The sequence below is a fragment of the Nicotiana tabacum genome, chromosome 11, assembly GCF_000715075.1.
Source record: "Nicotiana tabacum cultivar K326 chromosome 11, ASM71507v2, whole genome shotgun sequence".
NCBI lineage: Eukaryota > Viridiplantae > Streptophyta > Magnoliopsida > Solanales > Solanaceae > Nicotiana > Nicotiana tabacum.
In genome coordinates this window covers 171620811-171634555 of record NC_134090.1, presented here as the reverse complement: position 1 = coordinate 171634555, position 13745 = coordinate 171620811, and positions in this window count along the sequence as shown.

The following is a 13745-nucleotide window of genomic DNA, read 5'->3' as shown; positions in this document are numbered from 1 at the left end:
GGGTAAGGGATTGCACGAGGTCAAAGACGGGGCTATTAGAGTCAAAGCTTTTGATTGATCTTAGAGGTCCACCATTGGAGAAATTAGCCTATGCCTACAGATGGGACCCACCTAGTTTGATGTCGAGTTCCAAGTCATTGACGTACCAGCATCCTACAATTTGTTGCTGGGACGACCCTGGATCCACGCCGCTGGGGCTGTAGAATCAACTTTGCATCAAGCTGTAAAATTTGAATGGAATCATCAGGAAGTAATCATTCATGGTGATGATAGCAACCCTATATACAATCGCCAAACCATTCTGATGATCGGAGGCAGAAGAAGGATAGGAGGAGAAACGTACCACCACATCGAGCGGGTCAATGCTATAGACAAAGACAAGTGGTGGGATAGCAAGATCGAAAGCATCCTGAATTGGAGCGGGTATGAACCCGGAAAAGGACTTGGCAAGAACCTGCAAGGTATCACCAAACCTATCAAGCTGAAGAAGCACGGTACCACTTTTGGCCTAGGGTATGAGTACACTTGGGAGGAGTTCAACCACTGGTCACCTCCATGGCGCAGACCATACTATCCGCTGGATCACCCTATACCTCAGTTGGAGCAGACTTTTCAGCCATCCGACACTTTGTACGGATCAGAGGAAGACGAGGCACTAGCAGCAATAAAGAACTTGTTTCTGGAAGATGATATGGATTGTTGTGTTATCTTCGAGGAGGGAGGGGAGGAAGGCCCTTCCATTCAAGCCGTGAACCGAGGGGAACGCCTCACCAATTGGTCGGTCAGGACCACCAGTGCCCGAACATCTTCGGGGTAGCAAGGCTGAACGAGCATCATGCATCGCATTTTTATTTTCTTAGTTGCTTTTCCTTTCTGCATTGTCTTTACTTTCCAAAAGAGCTCTGATGTCTCGAACGATTATGAATTTCAATCAAAGCATTTCAAATTCATTATATATTGCACTCTTATTACTTTTCTCTATCATTTACTTTGTTTTACACAGCGTTACTCTTACATATCTTGATGATGAATCAACAACTGTGACTTGCAACGAGGCAATGCAATAAACGGATATAGATTCAGAAGAGGATGATATACTAGAAGAGGTTGTCAGAGAGGTCGAAAACTTTGAGAATAGGCCTAAGTCTAATCTAGATGAGACCGAAGTCGTTAATTTGGGTGATACTGAGAATGTCAAGGAAACACATATCAGCGCACATTTGTCGCCATTAGAAAAGAAAGAGTACACAGAGTTCCTAAAAGAGTATGAGGATATTTTTGCATGGTCTTATGATGATATAACTGGCCTCAGCACATCCATTGTAGCTCACAAGTTGCCAACAGATCCTACATGTCTGCCGGTAAAGCAGAAGCTCAGGAAGTTCAAGCCAGACATGAGTTTGAAGATTAAAGAAGAGGTTACTAAGCAAGTCAAATCCAGGGTTCTCATAGTGGTAGAATATCCGACATGGTTAGCCAACATCGTGTCGGTACCAAAGAAGGATGGGAAGGTTAGAGTCTGTGTCGACTACCGGGATCTCAACCGGTCCAGTCCTAAAGACAACTTTCCTTTGCCGAATATACACATCTTGATTGACAACTGCGCCAAGCATGAGCTGCAGTCATTCGTTGATTGTTTCGCTGGGTACCATCAGATAGGGATGGAAGAAGAAGATGTAGAGAAAGCGGCGTTTATCACACCATGGGGGATGTACTGTTATAGAATGATGCCGTTTGGATTAAAAAATGATGGTGCTACCTACATGAGAGCCGTGACTACCATCTTTCACGACATGATACGCAAAGAGATCGAGGTGTATGTGGATGACATCATCATCAAATCCAGGAAAGCTGCAGATCATATGGAAGACTTACGAAAGTTCTTCAACAGGTTGAGAAGGTACAATTTGAAACTAAATCCCACCAAGTGTGCATTCGGGGTTCCTGCTGGAAAATTATTGGGTTTCATCGTGAGTCGTCGAGGAATAGAATTGGATCCATCAAAGGTCAAAGCTATCCAAGAATTTCCGCCGCCAAAGAATAAGAAGGACGTGATGAGTTTCCGGGGAAGACTCAACTATATCAGCCGATTCATAGCTCAGTCTACTATCATTTGCGAGCCCATCTTCAAAATGCTGAAGAAGGATGCCACCACCAAATGGACCGATGAATGTCAAAAGGCTTTTGACAGAATCAAGGAATACTTGTCTACGCCGCCAGTCTTGATTCCGCCTGAACCAGGGAGACCCCTCTTGCTCTATCTCGTAGTATTGGATGGAGCATTTGGTTGTGTTTTGGGGCAACATGATGAAACAGGGAGAAAGAAGCAAGCCATCTACTATCTCAGTAAGAAGTTCACACTGTATGAGTCCCGGTATTCTCTTTCATAACGCGCTTGTTGTGCTTTGACTTGGGTCGCGCAGAAGTTGAGGCATTACTTATGTGATTACACTACTTATCTCATATCCAGAATGGACCCTCTGAAGTATATCTTCCAGAAGCCCGCCCACTGGCAAGCTCACCAAGTGGCAGATCCTGCTAAGTGAATTCGACATTATTTACGTAACCCAGAAAGCAATCAAATGGCAAGCCTTGGCGGACCATCTCGCCGAGAATCCCATAGATGGAGAATACGAGCCCCTAAAAATGTATTTTCCCGATGAAGAGGTATCTTTCATAGGAGAAGATATTACAGAATCCTATGATGGTTGGAGGTTGTTTTTCGACGGAGCTGCAAATTTTAAAGGAGTTGTCATAGGAGCAGTCCTGGTATCAGAAACCGGTCAGCATTACCCGGTATCCGCCAAGCTCAGGTTCCCATGCACCAACAACATGGCCGAATATGAAGCCTGCATTCTCGGGATTAAACTGGCCATTAATATGAACATTCAGGAGTTACTAGTAATCGGAGACTCGGACCTACTCATACATCCGGTTCGAGAAGAATGGGCAACCAAGAATCCCAAGATACTCCCTTATCTGCATCACATACAGGAATTGAGAAAGAGGTTCAGAAAGACGGAATTCCAGCATGTTCCCAGGGTATAGAATGAGTTCTTCGATGCACTTGCCACTTTGTCATCTATGATTCAGCATCCAGATACAAATTTCATTGACCCCATCCAGGTCAATATTCATGACCAACCAGCTTATTGTGCTCATGTTGAGGAAGAAGCCGACGGGAAACCATGGTTCCACGACATCAAAGAGTATTTGACCATAGGATAATATCCAGAGCTTGCCAATGCTACCCAGAAATGCACGCTTCGGAGACTATCCAATAATTTCTTTCACAGCAGAGGAATCATGTACAGGAGGACTCCTGATTTGGGTTTACTAAGGTGTGCGATGCAAGGGAAGCAACCAAGTTATTGGAGGAAGTACATTCAGGGACCTGCGGACCGCACATGAATGGTTTTGTTTTAGCAAAGAAGATACTCCGAGCAGGATATTTCTGGATGACTATGGAAACAGACTGCATCCAGTATGTCTGAAAGTGCTATCATTGTCAGATACATGCAGATATGATAAAAGTGCCTCCAAACGAGCTTAATGCAACAAGCTCACCATGGTCGTTCGCCACTTGGGAAATGGATGTTATCGGTCCAATCGAGCCTACCACGTCAAACGGGCACAGGTTCATCTTGGTAGCAATTGATTATTTTACTAAATGGGTTGAAGCAACATCATACAAAGCAGTTACCAAGAAGGTGGTATCAGACACAAGAACTCTACGGCTTATAGACCGCAGATGAATGGAGCCGTAGAAGCGGCCAACAAAAACATCAAGAAGATACTAAGGAAGATGATCGAGAGGCACAAACAATGGCATGAGAAGTTGCCATTCGCCTTATTGGGTTATCGTACCATAGTCCGCACATCAACCGGGGCAACTCCCTACATGCTGGTTTATGGTACAAAGGCGGTCATTCCCACTGAGGTAGAAATTCCATCATTAAGGATCATACAAGAAGCCGAGTTAGATGACGCAGAATGGGTAAAAGGCCGCTATGAGCAGTTAGCCCTCATAGATGGAAAGAGGATGAATGCAGTTTGTCACGGTCAGTTATACCAGAACAGAATGTCCAGAGCCTTCAACAAGAGAGTTAAACCAAGGAAGTTTACACCAGGACAGCTGGTGTTGAAGAAGATATTTCCACATCAAGACGAAGCCAAAGTGAAATTCTCTCCCAATTGGCAGGGTCCATACATGGTTCACCGAGTCCTAATCGGAGAAGCCCTTATTCTTGCAGAAATGGACGGAGAAGTCTGGCCGAAGCCGATCAACTCAGACGCAGTAAAGAGATACTGCATTTGATCGTATGCTTTTCTTTATGATGTAATTTAAACTACGCCTGACCTGATTCCCGTTTAAGAGGGGATACGTAGGCAGCCCTATGGGTTCGGTCACATTTTAATAAAAAATCCATTTTCCCCGCTATTGGAACTGGGGTAGAATTTTGAGGAGGATCCTCAAAATTTCGAAGTCAGTTTGTCGGCTTTCGCATCAACATCAACCCAGTAAACTGGGGCAGAATTTTGAGGAGGACCCTCAAAATTCTAGAATCGATCCGCTTTCAGTTATTCAGCATAGCCGTCATCAATGCTACCCCAATGATACGTAACGTCAGGAGCCAAGGGATACGAACAAACCTTCCCCCTCTACAGAACTCACGATTTTTCTTTGGATGCAGGAACTCAGATCGCAATGCAAAACGCATTCACTCTTCAAAGTCGAAACCCTCGAAACAATCACTCAACTCATAAAGGTCTACTATCTACACCCAACATTCCCCAACAATCATGATATCTCAACCGCCTATCAGCTAAGAAAATTACTACTATTTGCTCCTTTACATTCTTGCACTGCATAAGGCTACTTTCTGCCTTTCAAGACTAAGCTCTGTCTCCATCCGCATTTTGCATAAGGCTACTCTCTGCCTTCCGAGGTTAAGCTCTACCTCCATCCTGCATAAGGCTACTTATCTGCCTTTCGAGGTTAAGCTCTACCTCCATCCTGCATAAGGCTACTTATCTGCCTTTCGAGACTAAGCTCTGTCTCCATCTGCATTCTTGCATAAGGCTACTTATCTGCCTTTCGAGGTTAAGCTCTACCTCCATCCTGCATAAGGCTACTTATCTGCCTTTCGAGACTAAGCTCTGTCTCCATCTGCATTCTTGCATAAGGCTACTTTTCTGCCTTCCGAGGTTAAGCTCTACCTCCATCATCACCTGCATAAGGCTACTTATCTGCCTTCCGAGACTAAGCTCTGTCTCCATTTGCATTTCCTGCATTGCATAAGGCTATCTTCTGCCTTCCGAGGTTAAGCTCTACCTCCATCCTGCATAAGGCTACCTATCTGCCTTCCAAGATAAGGCTATCTATCTGCCTTTCGAGGTTAAGCTCTACCTCCATATTGCATAAGGCTATCTATCTGCCTTTTGAGACTAAGCTTTGTCTCAATCTATATTTTGAATAAGGCTATTCTCTGTCTTTCGAGGTTAAGCTCTACCTCCATATTGCATAAGGCTATCTATCTGCCTTTCGAGACTAAGCTCTGTCTCCATCCTGCACGGCTGAAATATCTCCACTTTATTTAAATTCTCGCTTTGGCTTAAATATCGCCACCTGCATTCAAATTCACGCCATGGCTGAAAAATTGCCACTCTTTGCATTCATTCGGCTGAAAGATTGCCACCTTCTCATGGGCTAAAAAATCGCCAACTTATTCAAAGGCGTCATAGTTCAGAGGCACCATCTGCATAGCCCGAGAACACCATTTCATGGCCTGCGAATCTTTATTTTATGCTCTTCATGGCCCAGAACATCATAGTCTGAGGACGTCATCCTAACCATCTAAAGACAGCATTCATGGTCCAACGGGAATTCGCATCATGTTTAAATTACGCACAATATGTGCATCTGCTCATCTACAGATACACCGGCTAGCGAACGGCCGTCTCAGCAGAAGCGATCCCGCTCCGGTTCTCCGCAATCTATTCGACTCCAAACACCTTTTAAATCTGACCATCGCGTCCGTCTTTTCAAATCTCCATCGACACATTCCGTCAATGGTTCCTGAACTACATGTGGTTTGATTCCTGTGAAACCAAGGATATGTAGGCAGCTCAGAAACCAAAGCGTAGTCAAAGTTCTTTTTCAATCACCGTTTTCGGTCAAAATTGGCCATCTTGTCTTTACCCGACAACTCTTTCATCCTCCTCGGGTAAAGAGGGGCAGTTGTTGATACCCAATTTTTCCCTATGTATTTTATACCCAAAATATTTTCAAAATAGCATATATGTGCTTATATAAGCACACCCAAGAGTTTTGGTATTTTTGTGATTTTTAAACCAATTTACTGCCTATTTTAATACCACAAAAATCCAAAATCATTCCCAAAATTATCATTTTTGATGAATAAATTATTTAATTCTTGATTTTTGCATATTTTTACAAATTTATTCGGAATTTCTAAAGCTTAATTGCATGAAATTGCAATTATGGCCTATTTTTATAATTAACTGCGTTTTATAATTATAAAATTGTTCCAGATATTTTTAGATTAATGTTTATATATTATCAATTAGTGTTGTTCTTTCAATTTGTTTTAAAATTATTTTTTAACTATGTTAATTAATTAAAAAGATGAAAAATGACTATTTAAAAGCTGGCCCATTTCCATTTCAATTTTAGCCACAATTGAACCTCAATTTTGACCCCAACTCAGCCCAATTAGACGACCCAATTTTTACCCGACCCAAACCCAATTAATCTAACCCGCCCGTTTCCCATCTTAAAATCTTGGCCGTTGATTGTTTTAATCAACGACCCTCGTTTTTTCTTTCCTTTTGTAATTCCGCCCCAGCCCCTAACCCTAATCATTTCTCCAAAGTAGCCGCCCCCGAATTCTCTCATCCTCTCAAATGCTCTCGAACACTCGAAACCCTAGCCGCCTCTGTCATCGTCTCCGACTAGTTTTCACCGGAGTCCATGGCTTCTCAGGCCATGGGCGTCCTGTGCTCTCTTCCCTTCACTCCCAAACCATGATTATTCAAGGTTCTTCGAGGATTCGATCTTCAACAGGCTTGTTCAGGTCCTCCACCGACCTGAGTTCCTTTGGTTTCTCCGGCCCCGTTCCGGCATGTTCGAGCTTTGACAAGGCTTAGCATGGCCCAGACTCGTTCAGAGACCAAACCATTCCAGGCCTTCTCGTCTCTAGGATTTCCGAGAAACCCTAAAAAGATTGATTCGAGGTTTTTCTTTCCTTATTTTCTTAGATCTGTAGCAGATCTATGCTCTATTCGATGTTTTAACGATTTCCCCTAATTTTCCCTTTTTAAAATTAGTCTGTTCAAATTAGGGTTTTCAAAAAATCCTAGAACTATTCTTCTTCTTCTCCTTCTTTCTTTATGTGAATCTGTGTGTTCATGCCATGCTTTAGGGGTTTTCGTTTGTTTCTTATGATTTGCTATTAATATGCATGTCTCTCTGCCTTTGTTCTATTACTGCTTCTACTGATTTTTCTATAAGCATGTTTATACGCCTATCTTGCATGTCCCTTTACTATTTCTGGTACTGAAAGTGTTTACTCTTACTGGATTTATTTGGGTTATTGAACTTGCTTCTTTTACTACTTCCTAAACTTCTATGGCATCCCTTCTCTCTTCTGAACTGGTTGAGTTTTAGTTTGCACTCTACTGCTTTCGATTGCTACGTATGTCTGTGTATTTCCTCAGGGAATTCTGAAAGAGTTCCCCAGGCTTGTTGAGTTTGCCTTCTCTTTTTGTGTGTCCTACTCGGACTGAAACCCTATTTGGGGATTTTGCGAGCTTTTGGTTCTAGGGTTCTACTCTAGAAACCCTAGGCTCTCAAATTTGTGCTGAGTTCATAGACTGAACTGAAACTTGCTTTCCTTTTTTGCTTATGATTCTAAAACTATTTATGCCAATCTTTCTTTCTTGCTTGATACTAGCATGCTTATATACGAGGGTTTTGTTCTTTTTGAATTGATACTATTAGCTTGTGATTGATTTCAATCTCCTTTTACTGAGGCTCGATTGATTTGCTACTGATTTTTTACAACTTAGCCTCTTCCCTATTTTCCTGACTAAGTTCATTCAAAGCTTTTAAAACTTTCCAGCTGTTTGATTACTTTGTTTCCTTATTCTTTCAAAACCGTGTACTATAGTTTCTTACCTTAAATAGACTCTATATGAACCTACCCTTTATTATGCTACTCTGAAAGGTTTTCATTATTTTCCTTTCCTTAATTACTCACTCTCGTTTGAAATCAAATCCCTTTGACTAAGGGAGATTTTATTTGATTGACTGAGATTTTATTTTCTTGCCTTCTTGTCTACTCGTTTTTGTACTATAAAAGCTCACAGCTGTCACAAGTTCTAACAAAGTTTTTTTTTTACACAAACACTCGAGACGACACAAGTTCAATACTTTCTCTACTACTGTTTTCTCTGCTTCTAATACTGAACACTTTGCTCTTCTTCTCTTTTACTGCCTGAAACATTCTTGAGTTCCTTTTGAACTCTCAAGTTTTTTTTGCTGAAGACTTAAGTCTGTTCCTGCTAATTTCTGGCTGTCTGCTTACTCTGTTATTCTGCTGTTTATTTACTTTGCAACTGGTATGTCACTCTTAATTTAAATAATGCTCCTCCACTATGTGTTTACTTCTTAGTCTGTTATGTTCTTCTTTACTATGTTTCTGCAACTTTGTGGCTACTTTTCTTATGTGAATTCCCTCTCTTTTTTCCTCTTTGTATGAGAGTATGGTTCTAGCCATGATAGCACTCTGTTATTGCTGCCCATGACTTTGAACTGGGTTCTTTGAACCCCTTAACTCAAACCAATTCCCACTTCCCCTTTCCCCTTATGTGTGTTTTGAGCCTAAGACCTTGGTCTGGCAGTGTCCTAATCACTGTCCAGACCTTGGTCTGACCTTCAATAGGTCTTGCTCTTATTTGTTTGGCTAAACAGGTTGGTCAGGGGGTGTGCCAGCCAGCCTTATGGCTGGGTATGACCACCAATCTGTTATGACTTCCCCATCCCCTTTTCACACTTACACTCATTCTTAGCAATTAAGTTCTGCCCCCTTCTTGCAAGCCATGCTTTGGGACCCTTGAGTTCCCACTGAACTTGGATGCCTGAGGGCTGGCTCTTCCACACTGCACTATTCTTTTAATGGTATCCTGGGTGAAAGCAATGCCGAGAATCCCTGAGATTCCTTGGAACTCTAAAACACTTTGGATAAGAGAAGGCTTTGGAAATCTGGATTCGGAATTGGTTAATCACATATTATTAGACATTAAGATTGAATTAGGTTCCTCGGATGCAGTTGTTGGTCTTTGATGTATTTTTATCTTTTCTTTTGGTCTGTAATAACTTGTACAAACTCGGGGAATCTAGTAAAAGGGTGTGGGAGGGATTTTACTTTCTTGTATCAAAGGGTGGAAACCATGCTTTAGGGTTTTAATTCTTTTTAATGTTTCTGATCCAATCACATAGAAATCATGCCTATAGGAGACAATATTTAACTTTCTGCAATCTTGCATATAGATATCATGCCTATAGGAATGTGCATGTTCACGATATTAGGCAAATTTTTAGGGTTAATCAAATCAGCATCTATTTACAAGTTTGTTAACATGGTTTAAAACAAATGACTCGTAGAGATCATGTCTATAGGAAGTTTTTAAAATCAAACTTGCCTCACTCGTCTAAAAGCAGTAACGATTTCACTGACTAACGGACAAAAGCCAGTGGTTCTCCGAACCATTGAGCCTCTTCTCAGATTAGTGCAACTCTTTCTAAAACCTAATCTTCTGGTAAACTTGCATGCTTTCTGAAACGTACTGCCTTTTCTGGTAGTTCGATGAACGATTTCCAACTCAGTTACATATCACTTTTCTGTATTTTATCATTTTTTAATAAGTTCTGCAGCTCGAAATCATTTTCTCCTTAAACAATCTGCCTCTTTTGAAACTTGTTTAAAATTACTCTTTCTCTACTAATCTGCAATTCAATGGTCTGTCTTCTGGGAACTATTCTACGTCGTTTTGTTAAGTGTGCGGCTTGACTTTTCTTCAAAACTTTTCTGTCTATTTTTCAAAAGAATCAGTAATCCCACTCATGTTAATTAAGTACCTTAATCTCTGACAATTGTATCCGAGTTGCCTAATGCAGACTTTCTGTCTAAATATATATGTTGAACTAGTCCGTTCGCCGCTTAATTTTTAACTTAAGACCAAATCTGTATATGCTAAGACATGCTAAACTAAGTGTTGTCTGATTTAAGGGGTTTATTTGAGCCTTGTTTGCTTGTTTACTCATCCCTTTATTTGATATTTGTTTTGAATGTCGAAACTAGAATTTTATCCTTTAAACTCCATAAAGGCCCCATCCCTTTCTTCCCTCTTAGTAATAGAAGTCCTAATACCCCGGGACTGATAGGTCGGGACGGGTATTAGCATGCAATAAGTAAACGAGACTAAACGCGCTTTAACACCTTAACGGGGTGGGAAGGGTAGAATATGGATATGATGACCGGTGCGCTAATATCATGTGCGACCCCTCTTCTGAGGAGTGATTGCTGGATATTGCATTGAAGTGATCCATATTAATCAATAAACCTAGGACCCCCTTTCCCTTTACTTGTTAATTTTTTTTAGTTTTCTTTTAAGACTAATTTTCTAAACACTCTATTTCTTCAACTCTTAAGCTTGTTTGCTAAGCTATGTGAATCCCTTCGCTTGTTCTCTTACTTGTCTTCTTAAAGTCACAATTGTAACATGGCCGGGACATATACTTGTGGATCCTGAGGGGTGCCTAACACCTTCCTCTTGGGATAATTTCTAGCCCTTACCCTAATCTGTGGTCTCTTCATTTCAAACCTTTCTTAAAGTGTCCTAATGCACTATAATTATTAGGTGGCGACTCTTCAACTTCCAAACCCAATTCTCGAAAGGGAATAGAGTTGTCCTCCCAATGTCGTATACCTGATTTCTGACCCCACGGTTAGAGTAAAAGGGGGGCGTCGACAGCATGGCGACTTTGCTGGGGAATTTCTTTAGGCTTTTACCATCGCATGTTGCTTATGACTTTACTATCTCATTAATTGCTTTATTTACTGTCTTTTATTCTTTCACTACGAAACTGACTTGGCTCTTCATGTCTTTTCTTTCCTTTAGTTGCTTTCCTTTATTGCTTTATTTCAATGCTGTTGTAATTACTACAATTATTGTAATTATTTATCTTATGAACGTGAAAATACATGTCAATTTGTTTCATTCTTGTAAACTACATCTTCAACATCATATTCCACTCGTGCCAAACAAACACCATAGCAACGCTTCTAATGAGTGGTTGCGCCCTTCCGATATTATAAACCCCCTAAATGTGGCAAAGACATATTTGCGGTAAAACCAGTCGATTAACGGTGTAGTCGACAGTTTCGCGCCTTTCCCTCTTGAGTTGTCCGCTCATGTGTACCTTGTCTAGCACTTCAAAAAGTAGAAACCATATTCCCATTAAACTGTTCATGCATCATGGTCAACCCTAGCCGAGTCGGTTATGTTGTCCACATAATGACTCCTTAAGATAGCCTAAACCAAAGTCCATCGGGTTTCCTGAAACCCAAACGGACACCTCCATGTTATGTGCATTTATTTGGAGAACTAAATGCCTTTTGCTAATTATTGATTCAAATAGTCGAGTCTGGTGGGGTTAAGGGCCTAACACTTTGTTTTGCAGAAAATGAGGCACGAGGTCCCCAGATTCGGTATGGTACCCAACATTCATCCAAGGCTATTGAATTGGTGGGAAGATCTTCACTCCAGTGATCAGACACTCGTCCGCAAATACTTAGGGAATTTGCCCTCACTTCTGGAAATCCAGCTCAACAACAAGATCATTGAGGCTGCCACTTTGTTTTGGGATAGTGATCGATCAGTGTTCCGCTTTGGAGACTTGGAAATGACCCCTTTGCTAGAAGAGATAGGGGGCCTAGCTGGTATCCCCTGGGAAACTCCGGGTTTGTTTATGCCGGAAAACCGCAAAAGTAGAGGCTTTCTTAAGATGATGGGACTCAAGAAAAATCCCGACCTCTCTTGCTTGAAGGACTCCTACATACCATTTGACTTCTTGTACGAGAGATATGGCCACAGCAAGTCCTATCGCACCTACATGGACGAGTTTGCCCTCACTTCTTTGGGACACATACATAGAAGGGTCTTTGTGTTCATGTTTTGCTTCTTGGGCATGATAATTTTCCCTATGAAGAAGGCTAGGATCCACACCAGACTAGCCATGGTGACCAAGACCTTAATAGAGGGTGTTGATAGGCAAACTTTCAGCATAGTACCCATGATCGTTGCTGAAATATACTGGGCTTTGGAAAAGTGTCAACAATGAGCCCCGCACTTTGAAGGGTGAGCATGTACAATAGATGTATGAGTGGTTCCCAACCGGGGAATTTATTGTTCGATCTCGGGATGCACCGTTCCTTATACTCATTGGCTTGAGAGGAACTTACCCTTATATCCCTCTCCGAGCTATGAGACAAGCAGGGAGGAAACAAATCATACCAAGGGTCGACAAGATGAGTCACTTCAGAGCCGACTTTCAGGATGATGATAGCCCACACAGGTGTCAAGCTCAGCACATGTGGCACTGCAAGCTTGTTTTGGGAAGGGAATCCCTCGAACCAGACAGGTATCATGCCGGAAGTGTGCCGCACTATTTGGGTTGGTTGGAGGATGATCACATTGGTTTGGGTCACCCAGGGTTTGTCCATGGTCATAGGCTTATTGATGAAAAGACTGCAGCAAAGGTTAAATACAATCAACTGCGCAAAAGGATGCGAGAATGCGAGAACGAGCACCGGGAAATACAGGAAACCCACGAGAAGCTAATCAACGAGTGGAAGGATATGGATGTCAACGCCAACAACCGGCTGGGGTATCTGGAACGAGGTTTAGTGGAATTGGAAGGTAAATTTCTGAAGAGGATCGACGATTGTCAGAATGCTGAGGGTAATGAAGGTGGGCACCTGGCCCGAGCTTACTTGCTGCTGGGACTGCGCGAGCTGGTGCAACTGTACGGGGGAGGCAAGAATACCGGATCTAGGGAAGGTCCGTCTGGGACCAAGTAGTTAGGAGTCTTTTATTTTGCTTCTAATGATGTAATAAGGCCGATGACCACTAGTGACATTTTATTTTCCGTTATTTAGCATCGCTTTGGAGTCATCTTATTTTTTATCAATAAAATGAGGCATTTAGCATTATAAGTTCTCCAAGTTAATTTGTCGCTAGGCCTACCTCAGGCACAACGAGGCACCCAAATTAGGACGCGATTTATATTCTTGCACAATGTGTTTAAATATTGCAACATTTTCTTCTCACAACTCGCACTAACTTGTTACCTTTTTTGTTTTTCTTTATTTTTATTCCCCTTCCCAAAGGTTAGTTCGTGCATTCTGGCACCATCAGCATACTCAACAAGATCCAAGGGCCCTCCACCTCCTCCTCCTCCGCGTCCTACCAGAAACAGGAACAAAGGCAAAATGGTAGATACCAGTTCTAGAAAGGAAATCGAGGAAACCTCTTAGAATGCTTCAATCACTAAGGAAACTGTTGCTCATATTGAGCAAACTTTGCTGAGATTTCGAGAAGAATTGGAACAAGTTCGAAACCTGGCAAGTCTGTCAATCACTCTTGCTGCTGCTGATGCC